A 24,625-nucleotide genomic window follows, 5' to 3' on the forward strand; every position below is an offset into this window, starting at 1 on the left:
TATTTACATGCTTACGAATTAGTTATAGTTGGGTTCCGAATATGATTCGCAAAACCCGAAACATGAACGCGTATATGGGCAGTCGTTTGTATATTATGGGCCCAGGCCCAACGCACACAGTATTGACTGGACCTGGTTAGTTCATGCGACTCGGGCTCGACATTTATAAGGCTGAAATGTAAACTTGTGCTATCTACTCTAACAGTATTGTTGCAAGCTATAACGAGGTAGCCTACTAAATGAGGTGAGATTATCTAGCAACGGATAGTTTAATACTTAACGTACATTTGGAAGACATGCTAACCACAGACATTACTGAAGAATCAGGATATTGCTTACTACACCATCACTTCTTTTCTAGCTACCAGCATACATAGATAATGAGCCATTAAGTTGCCATATGTGATGTCTAGTTATACATGATGACTACTTTCATTATCCTAATAGAAGATATTAACCCACTGATATACAACCTAATGTTCAATATACAAACTGAAACAAATTCGAAAAAAAAAGCAACTTCAACTCTTCATTTTTATATCCATGTTTCAACTTTCAGCTTACATTGACAGTGTATCAGTGGTGTACCTGGTATTAGGAAAGCCAGAAGAAGAAAAGGAAGGATCAGTTGAGCAGTAGCATTCACAGCAAACAGCAACAACAGAAACCAGCAATCAACAGCAACAAAACCCATCAACAGATTTTTAAAACCCAAGCAAGAAATTCAGTTTGCAGCCCAGCAATACCAAAACAAGTACAGGCAAAGCAGAGAAGGAACCAGATGCAAGCAAGCAGTAGCCTCTGGAAATTATATTCAACTTCCAGCACAATCTCACTCTATATCACTTTGAAGATAGACTGACCTACTAAAGGTTGAAAGACCAGCCTTGTTTTTTGCTTTTTCTTTTTCTTTTTCTTTTCACTCTCTGAAAACTGAATGTCCACCCCCCTTTTTTGTTCTAAATGAGCCTATTTATAAGCAAAGCAGGCCAGCCCAGCTGCCTTGATGCCTTCAGCCTTTTATTCTGCCCATACCCCTTAATTCCCCATGCCTAAATGTGTTTTCTTGATGCCCACTATATTGTTCCCTATGCTTGTCCTATTTGTTTTAATCAAGAGTCATGGGAAGGGTTATAGTATTCACATAAACCCATGCCCTCATGTTATGTACCCACTGACAATTAAACTAAGTTTAACAAATGACCCCTAGGCAGACCTTAGCTTTACAACCTGTTAAAATCCTACTAAACTCCCAAAATTACCCCTTAACTCTAGCATATTACTGTATTACCCTAAGCTTTACTTGTCTGAACTTACCAACTATATAAGCTTGAACTTAACACTGATTTCAGATTTATCTCCTAGATTTCTACAGCTATATCCAATTCCTAGCCTAAGTTCAACTCAAAATCAGATCATAAAGGGAATCAAACCAAATGAGTTGGTCATATTGGGCGCCAAACCTGACCAACTCAGAGTCAAAATGCAAACAGGCAACAGCCAACAGGCAACAGCCAACAGGCTAAGATCAAAGCAGTAATGAACAGGCTTCCATGGCAAACTATGAAGATCATGGGGTTACTGAATGAATGAGCAGTCTAGTTCAAAGACAGAACTGAACATATTCCACAGGTTCATTACAAGTTAGCATACAGATGTAGGGCTGGCAAACATACATGGAAGACATTAATGAACTACTATCCTGTTTCCTCTAATTTTAAACAGATTAATTGACGACACTTATTTAAACGACTATACAAGCTATAATAGACAACAAACAATCAATAAAACACACAAAACAAACTAAACATTACCTTAGGATTCACAGACTTGACAGAAAAATCAAAAACAAACCAAACTAAACATGAAAAATAGATAAAATTCATAGGAGAACAAAAGAAAGGGAAAAATTACTTCAGGGATTCGAAATCAAAACTGACCCAGGCTCGAACTCGGACTCGACCATTTTTGGGGTCGAATGGACCTTAATCGAGTGTTCTCAACTGAGAACACTTCGACTAAGGTCGATTAGACCACACATCGTCTTTTAATTTGGACAGACCTCAACTTTTGGTCTTTTTAGGGTTCTTTGTGGTTCGATTTGGGATTCGTTCAGCTCCGGTCAGATTCGAACGAAACCAACGGCGTTTAGGGTGTGAGGGAGGTCAGGAGGTGTTATGGTATGAATTTGGGGTCGGTGGGCGTAGATCTGGTTTTTGCTTGAACCTTCGAACGAAGATTCGAGACGTTCGGGGAAGATTTGAAGTAAACTGAGTGTGGATTTGGAGAGAGGGGGTCATGGTGATTCAGGGGTGTTAGTATGGTGGTCATCGGCGTCGTGGTTGCCGGGTTTACGGTGGGGGAATCCTAAGGCGGCTAGGGTTTGTGAGGGTCGTCTCTGGGGACGAGGATGAATAGTAGGTGAGGGGGGGTTTGGTTTGGGTGCGTGGGGTGAGGGATTGGGGCTCTTATACGGGGTGGGTGGTTCAATCCTGGCCGCTGGATCAATCAAGATCAAAGGCCAGGATTAGAGGGTTTAACCAACACGGCGTCGTTTGGTTTAAGTAGGGGGGTCGGTTCGAACCGGGCAACGGGTCGGGTTCAGGGAACGGGTAAGGGGGACGGATTCTGGGCCGTTGGATCATGTAAGGTCGATGGCTGGGATCGATTGCCACAGAACGACGTCGTTCCAGTGATTATGGGAATGGACCGGGCACCAGGCGTTTGGACTGGGTCTGTGTCTTAGTTTTGGGCCTGATTTTTGGGCCCAATCCGAGTTTTCCCTTCTTTTTTTTTTCTCTTTTCTTCTTTTAATTTAATTTAAACACAATTCCTAAAATTAAAAATAAAACTACACAAATGTTAATTAACACTTACAATAATTAATACACAAGTTAAAACCTTAAAAACAAAATCACTCAAAGACAACAAATAGAATAAAAAGGTATATATATTTATGTATTTCTGATTTTTCCTTTTTAGGGCGAAATGATGGTTTAATTAATTCCTAAATGCATGATTAAATCCTAAATATGCATGCACCATGCATTTTTATATTTTTCAATTAACTATAACAAGGGTAAATATTTACGGACAAAAATAATTACCAAAATATCACGCAAATTCTCAAAAATTGTACCCAAAGGAAAAATCGTTTTATTTTAAATTTTTTGGGAGTAATTCTTTCATAGGGAAAAAATCACGTGCTTACAATAGACAGTTCGTCCACTAAGTTACTGTCAGATGTTCCATTATATATTAAGCAACTACATGATTCTGATTAGAGGAAACTAAATAATATATATACACAACTAAAAGAAGAGGAAGATCAGCAGAAATGCAGTAGCATATAACAACAGCAACAGCAGTAGCAAATTAAACACCCAGGGACAGATCTTAAAACCAACGGAGATGATTCCACAACCAGTAACAGATTCAAGAATAACCCAACAATAAACAATACCAGAAACCCAAGCTGAAACCCAAGAATTCAATGAAGCAGCACTCCAGAACCAAAAGAAAACCCAAGAAGACCAATCTGAAAATCAGTAGTACCAAATGCAAACCACAGAAGCAGTAACAATATTCTAATTCTCAGTAGTAAAGAAAGGCTTTTCTTTCAGTTTTTAATTCTCAAAGACTGAATTTTTTAAGTTCTGACAAATCAGTTTTCTTCTCAACTTAAGCTCTGAATTTATGACGATCAAATTCCCCTTCTTAATTATGTCCAAGTCTGCTTTATTTATGCCTCATAACAGACCCCTTAACAAATAATAAAACCATCCCCTTTCTCTTACCAAACTCACTACTACATAAAAAATGCAATTGTTATTTTATTTAATCAACTTTTCTTGAGCCCCGTAATCCCACTATGTCTTGTTCCCCATTATTGATTAAACAAATGCATTATTCCCCACTATCATATGTCTTGTCCCCCACTATATTAAACAACTATATTAATTCCCCACCATTATGTTTTGTCCCCCACTACGTATTATTTTATGCATTATTTTAATATATTAGCGCTTAGTGGACAGAACACTCGGATTAAATAATTGTTCAAATTTTTAATTCCAAAAATGCCCCTCTGAAATTACTGAAATTACCATTTTACCCCTAAAAATACTGCAATTTACCATTCTACCCCCATCAACTATAACCAATTCACCTAATTAATTCTAACCAACATACAACAGCTATAACCAATTCCTAATCAAATTTCATGAACAAATTTAGGCTAGAAACTCAATATTTTTGACTGGACAATATTTTTAACAACAAACATACTTTCAGATTCAATAACAGTAACAAATTGAACATAACAAACAAGTAGATTCAAATCACTAAACTCAATAATCAATTGAATTTTAAATTAAATCTAACAACATGATTAAACTAAACACTTCTATATTAAAACTAAACAAGAACATAAAACAAACTGAAGAAATAATCAAGAAATGATAACAACGAACAAGAAAAGAATCAAACATATACTGCTTTTAAATCCGAGAATATCAAACAAAATGCGGACAGAAATGAAACTTAAACCAACTAACCGAAAATGAACAACGACGAACTCGAACAGAAATGGCAAACTCGAACCAAGACTGCCAACGACCTAACGGATCTCGACTTCAATGAAAACCCACCTTCTCTTTTAACCTTGAGGAACTCCAACTGGACCTCACCGAACGACGAACAACAACGGACTCAAACAAAACCAAACGAAACCTTGACAGAACTTCGCCGGACTTTAACCGGACTGCCTAATTTTTCCTCCGTGTGTGTGCGTGTGTTGAGCAGATGTTTGACGAAAGAGGAGATGAAGCAGTAGCAGCTATGTGTTTGGACGTGAGCAGCAAATCACGTCGAGGAATGGGGAGGAGCAGGGACGACGAGGAGGGCAGCTCGGATGGCGAGGTCGTTTGGGATGTTCGTTGGTTGCATGGAAGATGAACGACGAAGACGACCACGAACTGGATGACGAAGAACGACCACGAACTAGACGGAAGAGATCCTGAGTTCGCCGGACTGCTGCTGGGCGTGAGGAGCAGATATGTTGCTGCTTTGGTGGTTATTTTGGAGGGTTGACGACGAAGAAGAAGAAAGAGCAGCAGCCATGGGAGGTTGACGGACTGGTGAAGACGAAGCAGATGAAGCAGCGGCCATGGTGGTTTGGGTGGTGTTCATGGCTGGTGTTGCGAAGAAGATGACGCAGCAGGGGGAAGGGGCAGCCATGGTAGGGGTCGTTGGAGCTGGGGGGGTTGGTTTGGAGAAGAAGAAGAGAGGGGGGTGGCTTTAGGTTAGGGTTTCTAAAAAATGAAAAATGAAAAATGGAAGAAGGGGGGTTGGGATTTGTTTGGGTTATGGGGCGGACTGGGTCGGGTCGACCCGGTGGGGTTATTTGGTTTGGGTCATGGTTGATTTAAATTAAAATGTGGCCCAATCCGATTTTCTTCTTCTTTTATTGCTTCTTTTTTTCTTCTTTTATTTTTTCTTAAACTAAACTAAATTCTAAAAATCCTAAATTATCCTATAGAACTAAATTAATTTGTAAAAGTGCAAATTAACTCTCAATAATAATTAACACACAATTAAATAACAATTACGATAAAATCACACAATTTGGACATTAAATGCTAAAAATGCAACAAATTATTTTTATGATTTTTTGTTCTTTTTTTAAAACAAACTTAATTGCTCCCAATTGTAGAATTAAATCCTAAATGCAAGTGCGATATATTTTTGTATTTTTTATTAATTTAACAAATAAATATGCACGGACAATTACAAATAATTATCCAAAAATGCCACGAAATTCTCAAAATTGCACACAAAAGGAAAATTATTTTATTTTGAATTTTTGGGAGTAATTCTCATATAGCGCAAAAATCACGTGCTCACACAAGGTACCCAATAACCATGATAGTAGGGTACATAAAGTGTGTTAAAAGTGAGTAGTACTTTAAGTAATTTGAGATAGTTCTTAATTATGTGTGTAATTGATTAATGGGAGATTAATTAGTTAATTAATAAATTAGTGAATAATAAATCAAGATCTTGGATAAATCCTAAAAGGCCCAACATGGCAGCCCATCATTTCCAAATTAGTGATTCTTAAGTCACATTTCAAGGTGGCAAAAAATTGGAGAGTTAGTGGCTTAGTCATCTTGCAAAGTGTGGTTCACCCCTATAATAAAAATGTCTCTAAATCACTTAAGGAGATGGATATCTTTACAATAGGTGGAAAGGAAGGCTTTAGCAAATTCATATGAGAATTCATATGGTAATAACGTGATCCTCTTGAAACAAAATTCAAACGAGAATTCTTAGTATTTTAGCAACGTGAGATTTTACAATTTTAAGGGAGTAAGGTGCAATCTTTCTCAAAAATATCATATGGATTTTTTCCTACTTCGATCCACTGTTACGTATTTTTGCAAAAGACATACTCCCTCCGTTTCAATTTATGTGAACCTATTTCCTTTTTAGTCTGTGCCAAAAAGAATGACCCCTTTCCTTATTTGGAAACAATTTACCTTTATACAATGATTTATAGCCACACAAAATATATGTGCCTCATTTTACACCACAAGATCAAAAGTCTTCTCTCTTTTCTTAAACTTCGTGCGCAGTTAAATGGGTTCACATAAATTGAAACGGAGGGAGTATGTTAGAGGGATTGTCAAGAAAATTGGTTCAGGTATGTTAAGGCTTTCCCTTCTTTTCTTTTGGCATGATCCAAGTAACGATACTTAAACGTAATGCTATTCTATAAGTGTTTTTACTCTTAGCAGTTAAGGATGTTTATGTTATTCATTCCTGTAATGTGATATTCAAATGTCTAAGTATGTTCCTAAGTCTCTATTGAGGTATTTGATAAAGATGTAAATATGTATAATAGAGTGATACATGCATCTTCATGCATTTACCGCCATGCTACAGTCGGCTGAGCAGTTACACATTTATCACCGAGCTACGGCCGTGTAAACGGGCAGTCATGCATTTACCACTGAGCTATGGCCGGTTGGGAAGTTACACATTTACCACTGAGTTATGATCGGTCAGACAGTCATGCATTTACCATCGAGCTACGGCCGGTTGGGCAGCTACACATTTACCACCGTGCTACGGCCGGCTGGGCAGTTACACATTTATTGCTGAGCTACGACCGGTCGGGAAGACATGAATTTACCACCGAACTACGGCCTGTTGGGAAGTTACACATTAACCATCGAACTACGGTCGGTTAGGCAGTTACATATTTACCACCGGGCTACGGACGGTCGGGCAGTTACCATCAATTGGGCAGTTATGTACTATTATTTACCACCGGTTGGACAGTTATGTATTTACCATCGAGCTACGGCCGGTCGGGCAGTCATGCATTTATCACCGAGCAATGGCTGGTTGGGCAGCTACACATTTACCACCGAGCTACGGCCGGTTGGGCAGTTACACATTTACCACCGGGCTACGATCGGTTAGGCAGTTACCACCAGTTGGGCAGTTATGTACTATTATTTATCACCGGTTGGGCAGTTATGTATTTACCACCGAGTTACGGCCAGTCGGGCAGTTACCACTGATCAGTTGGGCAGTCATACATCATAAGATATGGATAATAATCTCGAAGAAAATCATTATACATATATAAGTATAATAAGTATGCATATACCGTGGCACTTCAGAGATTCAGGTTGATTCTTATATGTCTTTAGTTAATGTCCACTTATTGTTATATTTCAGTTCCGTCTTACATACTCAACAAATTATTCAACTGACGTTCTTTTGTTGGGGACACTGCATTCATGCCTGTAGGTATAGATAATCAGTTTGACGAGCCCTCATAATAGACGAGGTTAGCATTCAGCAAAGGATCGGTAAGACTCTACCTCATTCGGAGTGCAGTCGAGTCTATAAGCCTTCGTGTCAGAGTTTTGCTACAGACTTATGGTAGGCCGGTGCCCTATCCCATTTGATGCCGAATAATCTTAAAGGCTTTGTAGACAGAGGTTCATTTTGTACAATACGTTAGAGGCCTTAGTGATTTTCTCCTGAATAGGATCAAATAGAAGGTTTCTGACTGATCGAATATGTATTCTGCTGGCGAATCAGAGTTTATCATGAGATTCCCGTACTTTTAATATGATGGCATGAAAGATGCAGTGTGTTGTGTAGGATTGAGATTTGCATGTGCAAGGTCACTGTTCAGTTTTGAAGGGAAGGTCATGAATTCTTAGACAACATCGAGGGTTTCAGATGTCTAGATGAATGTTATTACTACTTGGTATTTCCTGAGAAGGGTGCGCATTTCAGAAGGCACACTGTGTTTTGACTTACGGATGCTTCATATGTATTATGGTGCTCGATTGTTTGATCGATTGTTGATATCCATATTTTGTTGTGTGGGATGAAATAATTATAGAAGTATTTCTCGTGGTTGATTGTTCATGAGAGATTTGTTAGATATTCGAGTGCGGGAGTTGTGATCGTTTATGGTGATATAGGTATTTTATGAATTTGGAGACTGGGAGTTTTGAGAAGCAGATTGTTCCATGGTTGTGGATGGTGAAGATGTGGCCAAAGTTAGCCAGATAGTAGTATGTGCTATGGTTCAGTCATTATGGATTTTCAGAGGTTTATTTATCTATCTATCTGTAGAGGACCATGGTTGATTTAGGGGCTCATTGGTAGGTCTAATGAAGATGTGTATTCTATACTAGGTCGGATTGGTTGACTCCGTATCGTTATTATTGAGGGATGTGCTATTCGGTTAGAATTAATCTCATTCGTATCTGGTATGTTCTATGTAATACACTTCTATACTCCAAGGGATTGTGATTTGTTGGTTATATGCACACATGGTGCGATTTTGATTGGACCTTATAGTGGACTTCGTGTGAGTTGGTGATTGGGGTGTTGAATGGTTGATTGTGCCTTGGTTACAAACTTTTCAGGTTGCGATATATTGTGTTGTTTGCTTCTCTGTGGTTATGGTCATACACTTTGGGTACTAGATGCTAAATTGTGTGTGGTTGTTGATTTTGGGCACTGTAACTTGAGGTATTTCATGTTGACCAGTGTTTGGATGGGGTCACGCATTGCATCTGGGTTATGTCGGGATATTATCCTTGTGGTATATTCGTATGTCTTGGTTCTACTATGTATGATGGGTTCATAGCATTTCGTTGTAGTGGTATTTGTTGAGCTTGCGCGACGGTTCTCTCGTTTGAGTCATTTTCCATAATTGAGTACATTTGGATTATTGCTTAGTGGTGCACGTATTGCACGAGTTGTGGCTTTAGATTGTATTGATGTGGCATGTCACTAGAGCAGTTGTGTTGGATGAGATGCGGTCATTGGATCTAGAGTTGATACTATCAAATTTGATTGCAACATGTATGGATGAACAATATCGGAAGACAGCTTAGAAGTTGGCAATAGTTCTAGTCGAAGCAGAGAGAGCTCTATGAATTTTTATCAGATGAGTGGTTATGAGTTTCTGCGTGTTTCTTTCATCATCGACGGTGTATGACGGTTTTCGAACGAGGTTTTGTTTGATATGAGGTTCATTACCGGTATTGGGTGTGTTTTGAGCAACTATTGTGATACAAAGTTATTGCTGTAAGTATCTGATTTATGTGGTACATCATGTGATTACATCTTGGGTTATAGTTATAACTCGATACAGCTTGTTTAGACTTATATAGTGTGTAGGTGCGAGATTCGGGCAATGTAAGGAATTCTGGACGTGGAAATTAGATTCTAAGGTTTACGGTCTAAGGTTGGAGTAATGATCTTAAGTTATGTTGTATTGTCAGGCTTATATGGATTAGGGTGATGTGGGATCACCCCCAGGTATGTGCATGGTAAGGTTACACAGCGGTTTGATGGTCTTGAAACGACTCTTGGCACGTTCGAGGACGAATGTATGTTTAAGCGGGGGAGAATGTAACGACCCGATCGGTCATTTTGAGCATTTGCACTTCGCTCGGTTGTTTGATGGCATGAGTAGCTCTGTATGATGAGTCGAACAGTCACTTATCTTTTGATAAAAGAACTCAGAGGCAGAGCCAGGATTTGAAGTTTATGGGTTCGAGATTCTAGTTCTTTTAAATTATTGAGTTCTATAATAATAATTTGTACATATTTCATGAATTTCACAAGACAAATATAAAGTCTGCACAAAAGCTATTGGGTTCGAATGAACCCGTGAGCATAAGGCTTGCTTCGCCCTTGATAAAGAAGTGAAGGGTTTTCAAAATCCAAGTCCAAACAGGGAATTAATTTATTATCCCAGTAAAGATGATATTTTCTAGAGTATTCTTTGCATGCTCCAAAAAGAAAAATTAATCCTTTTCAATCACTTTAAATACAATATCTACTCTTCTTTTCTGATTTCTTAATTTAAAATTACATGGGTAGTAAAGCATATTTCCTAAAGTTAGGTATATTCTAATAGACCCTAATGATGGGAATATTTCAGAGGCGCTGATTTGCCAATGAATACGTTCAACTTCTTGTGATCATTGGTACACTTTAGGGCATCACTAAGTTGGAACTTTGCCATCAAATACTTCCGTAGAAAATAAATTTGGGACGAGAAAATAAAATCAAGACCGAAAATATTATAATAATTGTAGTATTTTATTTTAAATATTTGAGTGTTAATCTCTATGAATCCTCTGATTTTTCTTTTCAATAGTAAATAAATTCAAGGGCTTTTGAGCTTGATCTTGAATCTGCATTCGTTGCCACGGACGATGATCTTGAATTTAACTAGCACGAAAATTGATTTGAACTCGTACTCCTTGAACCTTGATTTGTTCTTCGTTCTTGAGCTTGAACTTGATTTGTTCTACGTTCTTGAGCTTGAACTTGATTTCTTGCACTTGAGTTTGATTGCTTGAAGCTTGAAACTTGTGGAGTAATTTGCACCGTTCGATCCACAAGCTCTTTCTTGCTTCTTGTTATAATTCTGGTGTTTTTTCTGAGTTATGAAGACCCCTATTTATAGTTGTGGGAGGGAAGAGTTATGACAAGAACAAACTCTTTCCGACCAATCAAATTGAAGTGTGATAAGGCCGCATTTGATTGGCTAGAACATGTCACTTGCACACGTGGCGCGGTTTCATTGGCCCTTTAATTTGACTTGGCATGCCTTATCATTTTGACACGTGTCACGATCCTATTGGCTCTTCCTCTTGATTTGGCGTGACACATCATTTCACGTGTGGCACCAAACTGGGCCTCTAAGAAGATGATATCTTGGGTTTTATGAAGTGGACTCGTCACTTTAGCCCAATTAAATAGGCTAGCCCAATGGATTAAGACTTATTTATTTAATCCACATATGTTGGACTTATATAACTAATCCAATTATATTAGTAAAAATTGCACGGAGCGCCCTATTTGGTCGCCCCCATTTAACGTATACCCATTTTTTAAAAAACTTTTAACTTGTACCCACTTTTTAAATAATTTTAGCCCCCTTTCTCCTCCTCCTTCCCCTTTCTCCTCCTCCTTCTAACTTTTACCTTTTATGTAGTACGTATTTATTTTTGGTGCTCAGCACACATTGAAACAATTTATGTTTGCTTTAAATGTACATCTGTATTCTGTAATATAATACCTTTGAAGTTGTTGTTCTACTCATAATAAGAATTTATTCTGAATACGCTTGTATATTGATAGTTCTTTATCTTTATCAGGTAGGTTTAGAAGAGAACTTGTTTAAAATAAAATTTGAATTCAAGAGTGTTAATAATTCAGTAAGCAAGAAATAACTGGAGTTTAAAATTACAAAACGAAAGACATAAAAGTAGAAGCTGAAGAAGAAAGAAAAGAACTGGAACACACAAGCACTAGAAAGAAAAGAGAACTAAATAATTTCAGCTCTAGAGCTAAATTTTGACAGTTACAAAACAAAAACTTCAGCTCTAGAGCTGAAGTTATTTAGTTCTCTTTTTTTCTAATTGATCAACCGCGAAACACCAAAACAGTAGTGATTGCCTCAGACTTCAGCTCTAGAGCTGAAGTTTCCCAGTTACAATACAAAAACTTCAGCTCTAGAGCTAAAGTTTCCCAGTTACAATACAAAAACTTCAGCTCTAGAGCTGAAGCTTACAAACAAAAACTTCAGCTCTAGAGCTGAAGTTCGATAGTTACAAAACAAAAACTTCAGCTCTAGAGCTGAACTTCAGGCCCGGCTACTAGAATGCTGAAGTTTTGCGTGATTGCCTTTGCTACTTCAGCCCCGTATGCTGAAGTTATGCGAAAAGCGAGTATGCTTGCAATTTTTTTTGCAAAGTGGGCACAAGTTAAAATGTCACACAAAAAGCGGGTATAGATGCAAATGCCCCATTATATTAGCTCAATAAATTTATTTGAACTAATATATCTTGTGTCACACCTCCTTTTTCACCTACACCCTCGGAAGGGGAGTATAAGGGAGTTTTTTCCAACTTAAAGTGACTATCGAAACAGGATTATTTTTATGTAAAATTCAGAGTTGTCACTTGAGATAATTTATGGTATCCCAAGTCACCGGTTCAAATCCCGAATCGAGGAAAAGATTAACTCTGTATTACAGTCCGCGAACACAGAAATTCGGATAAGGAAGTCTGTTAACCGGGGAGAAGGTATTAGGCATTCCCGAGTTCCGTGGTTCTAGCAGGGTCGCTCAACTGTTATAATTGGCCTATTATCTGATTTTAAACATGTTTTAACCTATGGTGCAATTTTAAACCTTTAACCGCTTTTATTCATTTTTAAAGAAAATTGCAACGTCATTTAAAATATGTTTTGAACTACGTCACATAAATGCACCCACGGTCCATGACACATTTTATCTAACGTTGTTGAGATTTGGATTTGGGTCACATAAATGCACACCCGAGTTTAAGAAAGAAATCTAAATTACGTGCCTAAAGAAACTATGTTTTTTAATATTATTTCCTACATTTGAGATTAATGTGAGGACATAAACTAGGAATTATTTGTGGGATAAGTATATGATTTTAGCTATTTGAAGTCGTAAGAGTCATTTACACTATGTAGTTTCCGTTTGCACCTTAAAGGTTAACTGTCAAACTAGCTAATAAAGACACTAATTTTGACAACTAAGTGAAGCACATAAATAATTCACGTGAAGAAATAAACATGGATATGTCTAAACAATTAACAAAGCTTTTCAATTTTTGGCTAACAGTTCACATAGCCATTTTAATTATATACGTATATATTTTTCTTTAAAAAAAACTTTATAATTTAAATTCAAAAGAAAGAAAACATGTACTTATTGAAAATCAAAGATAATAAAATAGTCTATGTGAACTAAACATGAATATGCAAAATCGATAGCAACAAAAATTAGCTTAAGAGATTACCACACCAATGCAATAGTACTGTAAATAAAACACTAGCAAACATAAGCTAACCTTTAAACGAACAGAAGTTTGGAAAATTGGCTAATATTGAATCTCTCTGAATACATCAAGGAGGAGAGTATCGATATAATTCGAACACTACCCGAATCATCAACCAAACGGAAACCTCGGACCGGGTTACCTCGACGACCTTGACGGACTGAGTTCAACTTAAGAGAACAACAACGGTTAGTGGGGATGGAGCTGCTACATTTATAGTGAAAGAAAACTGGCCGGATATGGCGAAACTCCGGCGAAATGCCGGCAAGGCAGTGAATTAGCGGAACTGCATTTACAAGACTTCGAAACTGATTTCGGAAATGGAATTTGAGAAGCCGACCGCTGTTGCGTTTTGCTAGAACTGCTGACGCGTTTTCTGCAGTGTTTGAAGATTTTTTTGAAGCTGGTTTCAATGGAGAACAAGCTACTGAAGGTTGGTTAAATTTGGTGGTTATTTGGAGTTGGTTTTACGAGCAAGAGGGGCTGGTTTACAGGTATTTTGGAGGAGAAAAGAGCTGATTTTTGCGCCTAAAATTAAGTTAATCCCCAGGCCCTCTTTATCCCTCTGTTTCGTTCTTTTCTTCTTAGAGAAGATGATCTTTTCTAGATCTATTTTTCATTTTCTTTTGTGCCCCCCAGATATGTCCCCTCTTATGATTTTATATGGAATTTTTGGTTACTTTTCCTATGCTTTAGATCTGATCGATGGAGGGGAGGTTTGCCGTTGCTAGCTTAGAGTCTAGGTATTGGAGATGAAAACTTGGGTAGGGTTTCTATAATTGGGTATTTGATAGGGAGGTAGAAAGGGATGATGATCATTAGATTAGAAGGAAAATAGATGGTTAGGATTAAATCTTGCTCTTAAATGGGCTAATAGGTTGGGAAGAATGGGCTAAGGGTAATTGGGTTGGACCATGTCTTTTATTTCAATTTTGGGCTAAGAGGACTCCAAAAAATATTATTTAAAATCATAGCTAAATTCCCTTAATATAAGATAACTATACTACATGATGCAAAAATAAATTCTAATTAATTAAACTAAACTATATTAAAACATGAAACTATTACATATTTTTTTGTGTTTTTCAAGATTATATTAAGATAAAATTAAGGTACTATTTTTGTATTTTTTTTACTTTATGAAAGGTACATAAAATAAAAATATTTTTGTAATTTTTATTTTCTTGTAATAAAATAAAGTAAAAGAGTAAGAATGAGTTGAAATAGCTATATTGAGCCTAAATTAAATATTTACGTGATAAAATATAGAAAATCTTGGGGAGGGTAAAAAATCACATGTCTACAGCTGCCCCTCTTTGACTGGAAACGCGAAGAGTTTTCGGACAAAGAACGACTAGACAGGTATTTTTGACCCGACCCTTATTTAAGACGACCAAAACTAAGAGAAAGGGGGAACGTAACCGAGCCCTGGTATCTGGGCTGCCTACATATCCTTGGCTATAAAGGAATCAGGTCACATGTAGTTCAGAAGTGAATAAGGTGATGGAGTATGCCGATGTGGAGAGCCGATTGAGGTGTTGTCGAGGTTTCGGTCCGCGGTCCCGTTATTACATCAAAATCCAAAATGAAAAAGACTAACTAAGCCTATCAGCTACGAGTTACAAGATTCCTATCTACGAGTCTTCTGAAGCTTGATCTTGAGTCTTGGTTGGTTCTTTATGCGGACTCTGATCTCAATCTTGATGCTTGTTAGCTGCAGGTATTGGTTCAATCTTCTTCAGCTTTTTCAAATCAAGACGGGACATGCAGAGCTTGTGACCTCAGTCATGTCTTGAGCAGCTCACATCTTTCATTAACTTCTGCATTTGGATTCACTTCTTGTCTATCGTTTGTTTTTTTTTCTTTTTATTTTGGATTGTGACTCACTTCTGTTGATCATCTCGGACTGCTGACTCACTTTCTTGATGCGAGCTTTTCTTATTGCTGACCTGAATTGCATTCTGAATTGAATTCTCTTATTTTCCAGGCGGGCACCTGATTGCTGAACTTGAACCGTCTTCTCTTGTTACTTGACACTGTTTTCCCTTGCACCTTGAACCATTTTCCGTTGAAACTTGAACTGTCTTCCTTCGAAACTGCTTTCCCTTGAAACTTGAGTTGTCTTCCTTCGAAACTGCTTTCCCTTGAAACTTGAGTTGTCTTCCCTTGTTCTCCAAGTGAGCGCCTGATTATAACAAAACAAACAAAACAAAAGAAATTTTCCTGCCCCAGTTTGATATTGGGAACATCTGTGAGTGTTAACAAAACTATAAATCACCTGCGCGACTGATGAAGGATGCAACGATGACAGTAAAATTAATGACTCGACTAGGATGTGCGTCTCCTAAACGTGATTGAGCTTGCGGAAAACTATAAATTAAGCTTGACTAAAGTAAAAACTGACCCTATTCTCCAGGCGGGCCCCTGATTTCAGGAAAACTAAACATTGATAATCTTAAGAAAACTAAAAAAATGACTCCCCTTTTTTCAAATTCAGACTTTTTTTTTATTAAATTATTATCCTAGGAGAAAATTCATCGGACTAGGTTTTCTATCTTAGGAGAAAGATTCATCAGACTATGATTTTGATCCTATAGAAAATTGACTAGGTCTCTTTTATACTTCTTTTTTTGGTATCTTAGGAGAAAGGCTCATCGGACTAAGATTTCTATCCTAGGAGAAAGTTCATCAGACTAGGTCTTCTATCTTAGGAGAAAGATTCATCAGACTAAGATTTTGATCCTAGGAGAAAATTCATCAGACTAGGTCTTTTTTTTTTGGTATCTTAGGAGAAAAATTCATCAGACTAAGATTTTGATCCTAGGAGAAAATTCATCAGACTAGGTCTTCTATCTTAGGAGAAAAATTCATCAGACTAAGATTTATATTGGGAGGAAAATCTATCAGACTAGGACTTTTTATCCTAAGAGGAAAAATGTGAAGATCAATGGCAAGATTTATGCACAATATCAAGACGAATAAAGGCAAAGATTTGAGAAACTTTCCTTTGTCGGCTCTTCTCGTCTTTTCTTTTTCTTCTTTATTTTTCATTTTTCTTCTCTTTTTGAATCACTTTCCTTGCACCGTTTTGTTCCTGTTTCATACAAAAAAAAAATTGTCAGTTTTGAAAATGGTGTTCGGTTTGTGGCCTTGAGTCTTGAGCAGATTGGCTTTTGCTCGATCATCTTGAGTCAGTCTCAAGAAACTTTTGTTCTGCGCCAACTCTGACTGTTTCACACCCGGTACCATTTGTATTTCTGACTCAATCAGCATTATTCCAACTGGAGATCTTTTCTTAGATGATCTTTTCTGATATCTTGAATGACTTCCTGCTTTGAGCAATTTGTCTGTCAGAGAGAATCACAAGTTATCTTGTTTGCGCCTAGCAAGCTGACAAGAGTTTTTTGGGGGAGCCTTTGTATGAATCCTCAAGGCATGTTGATATTAACAACTGAGTTTGCTGGCCAAATTTACTTTGTGCAACTGAAAAGCTGGTAGCAGATTTTGAAATCTTTTCTTGCTTGTTTTGACAAGGACTGACTCAGAGTGAAGGACACAAATGATGCAAAGAAATAATATTAACAAGAAATGTCTCTGTCGGAAGGACAGAAGGAAGAGTTCTAGTTCTTTTTTTTTCTTTTTTTCTTTTTTCTTTTTCAATAACTAGCCTTAATGATCATGACATGCATTTTGGACTTAACGGCCGATCTACCAAACTAATCCAATCTTCCCTTTTACCATTCTTATGATCTTTGAAGTCGGGCTTGTTTATGCCAATTCTTCGCATCAGCTTCATGACTCACTTTCGACTAGTGGTGCCCCGAGGAGTTTTCACCAACAAGCCTCTCTCATTTATTCATCTCTACTTACCATCACCTTACTGTGCCCGTGAGAGTTTTCACCAGTAAGACTCTCTCATTTATTCATCTCTACTTACCGTCGCCTTACTGTGCCCGTGAGAGTTTTCACCAGTAAGACTCTCTCATTTTTCTTTTTCTTTTTCTTTTTCTTACTTTTTGTGAGTAACTTGACAATGTTATATGTCGTGTGACAACCGTTGCTCATTGCATGCTTCTCTTGGCATTCTTGAAGGCATATTGGGAGGTCTTTATTTGGGAGATTTTTGGATAGGGTTGGAAAGAAAGGTCGGCATGAAGGCTCAAAAATGAGGGGTTGTAGACTTACAACTCTTGGAATCAACTCTTTCAAAAATAAAATAAAATCTTTGCCCCAGTTTCAGATGCTGGGGATTTTTGGATTTTTCTATTTTTCTCTTTTCCTTCTAAATTCTTATTTGGTTGGACCAAATCGTGAGGCTGCCTACGTATCCTTATTTTTTAAGGAATCAGGTCAAACGTAGTTCAAACATCTGGCCTAAACTGGTTTTCATCTTTCTTTCTGTTTTTTTTTTCTTTTCCTTTTTTTTCTTTTTTTTTGTTTGCCCCAGCTTCTATTTTTGAGGGCATGGACCTTTGACAATTCTTTTTTTTTCAGTTGAACTTTCTAAAAGCTGCCCCAGTTTGTACTCTTGGGGCATGGACCTTTTTTTTTACTCTAAATTTGATTTCAAAAGAGGGTAGTCAAAGAAAAATAACACAGACTCAAAAGGGGTAGCAAAGGATATAAAGCATTTGGGTAACAGAAAAAGGGCCTCCCAACCTCAAGAATGTCAAACATGGTATCTTTTCGCGATCACAACATTGACGAACATGTCTGTCTTCTTGGTGTGTCGTGGTCACAAGACATTTTTTCATCCCTTAGTGACAAACTTTCCAACAAACATCAATTGATTAAACATCCTCAGGCCCGATCTTCACAATGATTTGAAGGTGAATTTTACTCGACCTTAGTTCCAAAGTATTCCAACTCTTTATTCATCCTCAAAAGTATTTTTTTTAGTTATCGAATTCCAGATTAAATCAGTTCCTAAGATCTAGCCAAAATTTCCGCATGCATGTCATGTCATTAGAACTAGCGAGAAAAGAACTAGTAATAGAATGGCACAAAATGACAAACTGTATTTTATTGAGTAAAGGATGAAAGGGTTTTACAACAAAACAAGCAACCTAAAATACGAGTTACAACCCTAAAATAACACGAATAATGAAAATAGCAACAGAACAGATAGACAAGACTCACACAAACAGAATGGAGAGATAGAAGGGTTTGACTCAATAAAGCAAATAAAATCTGGATCACAACCCTGAAATAACCCAAATAATAGAAAAACATCAAAACAAGCTACCAAGATTCCTTCCTAGTGAAGAGGGAATGACTTTTCAATTGCTAGGCTTGACATTTAGCCACAAATTTGCTCATCAGAATTAGTTGAACCTTCTCCAATTTCAACATCATTAACTTTAGTTAGCAAGCTCCCAAGAGGATTCTCAAACTCCATGTCACCAGGCATCATCCCCACAAAGTGTGCATCATGATGTGCAGGTAAAGGATTCCGCGCGATATTCTGGGTGTCACTGTCTTGGATCACAATCAGATTTTCCTGGATCATCCTTTCTATTTCTCTTTTCAAATCCCAATAGCTTTCAACATTGTTCCCCTAGGCATTGGAATGGTATTCACACCTTTTAGAAAAGTCAAAGCTTCTTGCACGTGGGTCCACATGGTTTGGAGGAATAGGTGTAATCATGTCATAATGCTTTAATTTCTCAAATAAGCTTGCATTGGACTCTCCTATTGGTGTAAAATTATCTTTCAACCTTTGTTCCACTCTATACCTCTGGCCTGGATGTGGGTTATAGGGTACCTGAAAATTTTGTGAAAGCTGATAGAGATTTTGTGATGCTCGTGCTCGCCTTCTAGGGTGTTTTAGTGGTTGGACAACATACCGAGGTGGAGCGACAGAGTATTGAGGGTTCTGAGGTAGATAATACTGCTCAGGGGAGTCATGGGAAACTTGAGGAGGCTGCTTATACCTTCGAGATGTTCTCCTGGGACCTCTTCTCGACCCTGATGTCATCATGATTTCTTCAACCTTCTCATTTGTGTCGCTAAAATTATCAGATTCAACCCGGACAACCTGAGTTGCGGCTTTAAAAACTGCTTGACTTATAATTTTGCCTGTCTTAAGACCATTATCTACCATTTCTCCCATTTTGATTGCTTCCGAGAAGGATTTACCAACTGGGGACATCATGTTTTGAAAGTAATCTGGCTCTTGCGCTTGAAGGAAGACAGTGATTAGCTCGTGGTCATCCATGGGTGGCTTAACTCGAGCTGCTTGCTCTCTCCATTTAATGGCATATTCCCTGAAACTTTCACTTGGTTTCTTCTTCAGGTTTGAAAGGGAAATGCGGTCTGGGGCAATGTCGATGTTGTATTGGAACTGTTTGACAAAGGCCTGTGCCATGTTATCCCAGACATACCAGCGAGATGTGTCTTGATCCATAAACCATTCGGAGGCTACTCCCGTAAGGCTTTCCCCAAAAGAATCCATCAGCAATTCTTCGTTTCTTCCCGCACCTCTCAGTTGATTGCAATACCTTTTCAGGTGGGCTATGGGATCTCCATGTCCATCATACTTTTCAAATTTGGGAGTCTTGAAACCAGACGGCAAGTGGACATCGGGGAACATACCTATTCTTTGAAGGTAACACTCTTTTGACCGGCCAACCCTTGCATGTTTTTCAACCGTTGTTCTAAGCTTTTCACTCTTTGGGTCATTTCTTCCTGTACCATCTTTCGGGCAGGCTTCTCAATATTTGCAGGAAGATCAAACGAGTACGAGTGATACTCAGGAGAGTGGTACTGCTCTTGCTGTGTAGCAAATTGTGACTCATGATGAGACTGTCCTTGACCACTGGCCCATGCTTGACACATTTCGGTCATTTGCTGTTTCAGTATTCTATTTTTCTCAAACACCGTAGACTCTTGTTGAACTCTCTAACCCTGAGTCTCTTGAGCACTTGTAACAGCTTCGATGTCAGTTATCATTTTTCCTTGGATCTTGTATTTCCAGCTTACCACAAACCGACCACCTCAGCTTTCTTCACAATTCAAAACAAAACATGTTAGAATGGACTCAGTCGGTCCTTATTATTATCAATATTTTTCATTATGTTTTTCATTTTTTTTTATTTTTCTTTTCAATGGTTGATCGAACCTGATGTGGGTTGTCTACGTATCATGTGGGAACATGAATCAGATCTTGCGTAGTTCGGGAAGATTAAGAATAAAGTAAATAAACTAACTCTTTTTTTTTTATTTCCAAAGAAAGACTTATAAAGAAGAAAGAAAATATTTTTGGGATTTCGATTTGTTGTTTTTTTTTCGAATTTCAAAAGTAAAACTTCTAAAGAAAAAAGAAAATATTTTTGAATTTTTATTTTGAATTTATGAAAGAAATGCTTCTAAAAAGGAAAGAAAATATTTTTGAATTTTGAATTTTCTTTTCAATTTTGAAAGAAGAATGAAAATATTTTTGGATTTTTGGAAGTAATTAAAAGAAAATATTTTTGTATATTTAAAAAAAAAAATAATTAGGGTCTAAAAGAAAGGCTTTCTAAAGAAGCAAATAATGGAAAATATTTTTGAATTTTTTGAAAATTCGGGTCTAAAAAAAACTTTTCTAGAGAGGAAGTAAAGGAAAATACTTTTTGATTTTTTTGAAAATTATGGGCCGGAACCGATGAGGTTTGCCTACTTATCTCACATCCGGTGAGAATCAGACCCGCGTAGTTCGTCGTTTTGACAGAACAAAAGAAAATATGACTTATTTTGAAATGACTTTCCTCTTTTTCTTCAAACTTTCAACAGAATTTCAGGGTAATTCAAATACTTACCTCTCACTCTCTTTTCTTTTCTCTTTTTTTTCTTTTTTTTTATTTTCATTTTCTTTCCCTATTCTAGAAGCCAGCATGCAAGCCGAAATAGACAGATACGCAAGTAGCACGTAAGATGCATCAGGATGGTCTTTTTATTTCGGGTACACCTGTCCTAGACAGACCCGACCCTTGTGTTGAGTCTCTAAAGTCAAATGCACATGATGCAAACAAACGTTCCTATTAGGGATCTGGCATGAGGCTGAGTTATTCTTGGTTTAAAATCTGGGTATGTGTTCTAGACCGTGTACCCGAGCGGACAACTTGAGCCGAGGAGGGGGCTACGTACCGGGAACCAAAAGGCCATCCAGCTTAGTAACTTGTCCGAGCCTCTTTCTTATTTCAAGGTATGACACTAACAGAATAGGGAGTCTCGACCAGCGAGCACATACCCGAAGATGAGAAGAGAAGGGTTTCGTAGCAGTTTATATACAGTTCTGATAATATCAAAGCAGTAAAAGCCTCATTTAACACATTAGGCCCAAGCATGTAATAAAATCATATAACAGACAAAGCCAAATACAACAATTCATCTAAGCTTGAATTCTGAACCCTGAACCAGAGATTCTGGGTTTTAATCCCCAGCAGAGTCGCCAGAGCTGTCACACCTCCTTTTTCACCTACACCCCCGGAAGGGGAGTATAAGGGAGTTTTCCCAACTTAAAGTGACAATAGAAACAGGATTATTTTTATGTAAAATTCAGAGTCGCCACTTGGGATAATTTATGGTGTCCCACGTCACCGGTTCAAATCCCGAATCGAGGAAAAGATTGACTATGTATTACAGTCCGCGAATACAGAAATCCGGGTAAGGAATTCTGTTAACCCGGGAGAAGGTATTAGGCATTCCCGAGTTTCGTGGTTCTAGCACGGTCGCTCAACTGTTATAATTGGCCTATTATCTAATTTTAAACATGTTTTAACCTATGGTGCAATTTTAAACCTTTAACCGCTTTTATTCATTTTTAAAGAAAATTGCAACATCATTTAAAATATGTTTTGAACCACGTCACATAAATGCACCTGCGGTCCACGTCACATTTTATCTAACGTTGTTGAGATTTGGATTTGGGTCACATAAATGCACACCCAAGTTTAGGAAAGAAATCTAAATTACATGCCTAAAGAAACTAGGCTTTTTAATATTATTTCCTACATTTGAGATTAATGTGAGGCCATAAACTAGGAAATATTTGTGGGATAAGTATATGATTTTAGCTATTTGAAGTCGTAAGGGTCATTTACACTATGTAGTTTCCGTAAGACACTAATTTTGACAACTAAGTGAAGCACGCAAATAATTCACGTGAAGAAATAAACATGGATATGGCTAAACAATTAACAAAGCTTTTCAATGTTTGGCTAACAGTTCACATAGCCATTTTAATTATATACGTATATATTTTTCTTTAAAAAAAACTTTATATATTAAATTCAAAAGAAAGAAAACATGTACTTATTGAAAATCAAAGATAATAAAATAGTCTATATGAACTAAACATGGATATGCAAAATCGATAGCAACAAAAATTAGCTAAGAGATTACCACACCAATGCAATAGTACTGTAAATAAAACACTAGCAAACATAAGCTAACCTTTAAACGAACAGAAGCTTGGAAAATTGGCTAATATTGAATCTCTCTGAATACATCAAGGATGAGAGTATCGATATAATTCGAACACTACCCGAATCATCAACCAAACGGAAACCTCGGACCGGGTTACCTCGACGACCTTGACGGACTGAGTTTAACTTAAGAGAACAACAACAGTTAGTGGGGATGGAGCTGCTGCATTTATAGTGAAAGAAAACTGGCCGGATATGGCGAAACTCCGGCGAAACGCCGGCAAGGCAGTGAATTAGCGGAACTGCATTTACAAGACTTCGAAACTGATTTCGGAAATGGAATTTGAGAAGCCGACCGCTGCTGCGTTTTGCTAGAACTGCTGACGCGTTTTCTGCAGTGTTTGAAGAGCTTTTTGAAGTTGGTTTCAATAGAGAACAAGCTACTGAAGATTGGTGAAATTTGGTGGTTATTTGGAGTTGGTTTTACGGGCAAGAGGGGCTGGTTTACAGGTATTTTGGAGGAGAAAGGAGCTGATTTTTGCGGCTAAAATTAAGCTAATCCCCAGGCCCTCTTTATCCCTCTGTTTCGTTCTTTTCTTCTTAGAGAAGATGATCTTTTCTAGATCTATTTTTCCTTTTCTTTTGTGCCCCCCAGATATATCCCCTCTTATGATTTTGTATGGAATATTTGGTAACTCTTCCTATGCCTCAGATCTGATCGATGGAGGGGAGGTTTGTCGTTGCTAGCTTAGAATCTAGGTATTGGAGATGAAAACTTGGGTAATGTTTCTACAATTGGATATTTTATAGGGAGGTAGAAATGGATGATGACCATTAGATTAGAAGGAAAATAGATGGCTAGGATTAAATCTTGCACTTAAATGGGCAAAGAAGAATGTGCTAAGGGTAATTGGGTTGGACCATGTCTTTTATTTCAATTTTGGGCTAAGAAGACTCCAAAAATTATTATTTAAAACCATAGTTAAATTCCCTTAATATAAGATAACTATACTATATGATGCAAAAATAAATTCTAATTAATTAAACTAAACTATATTAAAACATGAAACTATTACATATTTTTTTTGTATTTTTCAAGATTATATAAAGTTAAAATTAAGGTACTATTTTTGTATTTTTTTTTACTTTATGAAAGGTACATAAAATAAAAATACTTTTGTAATTTTTTTTGTAATAAAATAAAGTAAAAGAGTAAGAATGAGTTGAAATAGCTATATTGAGCCTAAATTAAATATTTACGTGATAAAATATAGAAAATCTTGGAAAGAGTCAAAAATCACATGTCTACACTTGAATTTAAAATATAATCCAAATTATTTTACCGATTTAATTCCAATAAAATTTATATGCCTAGAACTTCTATGTGGTTTTTCACGGACCCAAGGAAGCTGAAAGATCCCTTCTGCTATTTTGCTGGAGAAGGGCCAGGAAAAAGTCAACGTACTGTATCTTCTAAGATTGAGCAAATCTTGAAAGTAGAGGTGATATCCATTCACATTCATAGCAAAACATAAGAAAATTTGGGCGATAAATGCAAAATTCATTTTTCCCTTTCTTATAGGAATAAATTGTTGAAACCTTTCATGGATGGTCATTCATTTTTTTTATTGTGCCAAAGTCACTTAACAATTTTTTTGTAAAGAAAATGTCCATCAACTTTACCTATGAAGGATGAATGTCACTAAATTACTTGTTGTAATAAAAAGTGACTCAACTTTGTCTAAATATAATAGAAACAGGAGCAAAGCGCCCATAAGAAGTACTTGT

At 37.2% G+C, this 24,625-nt stretch overlaps 2 long non-coding RNA genes across 2 annotated transcripts; both read right to left on the bottom strand.

Moving 5' to 3' along the window:
• Positions 1-331: 331 nt before the first annotated feature.
• Positions 332-14,171, bottom strand: LOC138877053 (uncharacterized). Its single transcript, XR_011402366.1, has 2 exons — positions 13,443-14,171; positions 332-588 (listed from the first exon to the last, which is right to left on the bottom strand). It is a non-coding gene; the product is annotated as an uncharacterized lncRNA (long non-coding RNA).
• A 1,084-nt stretch (positions 14,172-15,255) lies between these two features.
• LOC138877052 (uncharacterized) lies at positions 15,256-23,615 on the bottom strand. Its single transcript, XR_011402365.1, has 2 exons — positions 22,866-23,615; positions 15,256-16,524 (listed from the first exon to the last, which is right to left on the bottom strand). It is a non-coding gene; the product is annotated as an uncharacterized lncRNA (long non-coding RNA).
• Between the last annotated feature and the right edge of the window lie 1,010 nt (positions 23,616-24,625).

The sequence above is a fragment of the Nicotiana sylvestris genome, chromosome 9 (assembly GCF_000393655.2).
Source record: "Nicotiana sylvestris chromosome 9, ASM39365v2, whole genome shotgun sequence".
NCBI classification, from domain to species: Eukaryota; Viridiplantae; Streptophyta; class Magnoliopsida; order Solanales; family Solanaceae; genus Nicotiana; species Nicotiana sylvestris.